Genomic DNA, 2,342 nt, shown 5'->3' on the forward strand with positions numbered 1-2,342 from the left:
AATCATCAACGCGACTTGTTCAGTATCTAAAATGCCGTCAAGTCATGAGACTGCTGTGATTATTATATAATTTATATTTTTTAACATACTTAATCACATAAGTAATCTAAGAATAATCATCATCAATTTATGCCACTATTTTTTTTTTTTATTTTTTTTTTTTTTTAGTTTAAAGTTGGCGAAGGCTATATAATGCAGTATTGAACAGACGCATCGGACATGTCATCACTACGAAATCGTGTGCACACACGTCACTATATGCGTCAACTACGCGCGGAATTGAGTGAGTAAGACGCCGTCATCGATATGCGTTCTATATAAATATAATTTACTAAATTATATCAAATTTAATGAGGTTGTATGACAATAGTTCAGATCAATAGAAACCTAAAAGCCTGTGCGGGAATTTATAAAAAAAAATGTCTTTGCGTTAAGCCAGTATATAATATAGTGATTAGTGTGTATATTGTGTGTGCACTGTGCATATATATATATATATACATATATAATATTATTATATACTAATGATGTGGTAATACAATTTATAATTACTACAAAACCTATCGGTGTTTTCCTAATATTTGATCTAACATAAAAAAAAGTAATAAATGGAAATTTATTTACGGTCAGTAGGTACTGCTATTTTACACAGATATAGGTAAAACAAAAAAAAAAAAAAAAAACTTACACTTTGAATAACTATTTTAATTTTCAGATTTAAACGCGTTCGCTAAAAAAAAAAAAATTGAATCGTTTGTATAACTACCTATAGGCTATATATGGCTATATTATGTAGATACGGGTATAGTTATTATGACTTGAAGTGCGTACAAATATATATATATATCATATAAGTAGTATTAAACACAAAAATAAATCGTGACTTGTGTATATATATTATGTGTATGCCTGCAGATCATGAATCACGAACGTCCAATTAATTCGTCTTATTTTTTATCGCAATTATCGCATCAATATCTCAACAAACCAACAACTGACCGGAGCAAGTAATAATTATACGAGAACAATATAATATTATAACCGACAAAATAGAGTTTAACCAAGAGTATATGCCGTATATATTATTATTCAGTAGCTATTATGATTTTGTAAAATGTGCATGCATTGTACAGCATACAAAAAACGCTTGATATTAAACAGCAATAACATAATATGTGCTATAAAATAAAAATATAGATTCCTGCGTGTGTGCACGCAAGACTATAATACAGGAAATATCGTTCTTGAAATTCCTGGCAAAGTTATGAACAAAATATTGTACGAAAACTACGAATTGAAGTGGCGATGATAAAATTATATACTGTTTTAATCAGTTTAATATATTATATTAAAGAACGATCCGATGAGCACTCGATTTTATTTTTATATTAATTGTGCTCAAAGATCATATTTTCAAGTAGTGTTTATTTTTTTACCATTTAAGAAATGTCCTGTAGAGACATAAACTTCTTTATTTCAAACGAAAACCACCCTATTTTTGCGGTAAATTGTTAACTGTATAATTTTTTTGAAAATTTTGTCACATCCAAATCAAAACACAAACGAAAAAAAGAAAAAAATGAAATCATATTCTCAATAAATTAGGAATTGGAAAATTCAATTGAAAAAAAAAATCAAAGATATGAAAATGTAATTCAACCTAGTGATTATAATATGTAATTGAAAATTCCAAAGCTCAGAATTTATTAAAATTAATTATATTATTAAAAGAAAGCATGCGGGTGAGTATAATTGATGGATCATACTTCATAATGTATAATATATACATAGATATAGACATTTACGTGATAATTAGATTAGTGCACTTACGTCCTACTGTTGCAGAGGACTTGTACACAAAACCTCACGAGTATCGCTCACACGTGAACGCGATTTCATCGCTATTACCTTTTTGAGCGTACCATTGCAGTTATAATAATATAATTATGTATATAGCTGGCAGTTGTTTTGATTTCATAAGATAAATGTCACGGGCAACTTTATTATAAATGTGTATAAAAATTAAATATAGAATCACTTATGGAAGCGCAGGCGTTTATGAATATATTTTATTATTGATATATTGTAGTTCAATAGTTATAATATGTGATTACTGATTAGTAAGCTTCGGGATTTTATGCATTTGCATATTTATTAGAAAACTACATAATATCGGTACCTATTTAAAATCAGAATCGATTATAATAGAACCTCGATTAAAAAATTAACTGTTACATATTTTTACATATTTTGCTTAATTCGAGTGATTTTCAAATTTAAAAATTTTGATTGTATCAACACATATTTTTATTGAAAAAATAACATTGTATTTTAAAATTATA

This window comes from Melanaphis sacchari, unplaced genomic scaffold (genome assembly GCF_002803265.2).
Source record: "Melanaphis sacchari strain LSU unplaced genomic scaffold, SCAv2.0 Contig123_pilon_pilon, whole genome shotgun sequence".
Lineage (NCBI taxonomy): Eukaryota > Metazoa > Arthropoda > Insecta > Hemiptera > Aphididae > Melanaphis > Melanaphis sacchari.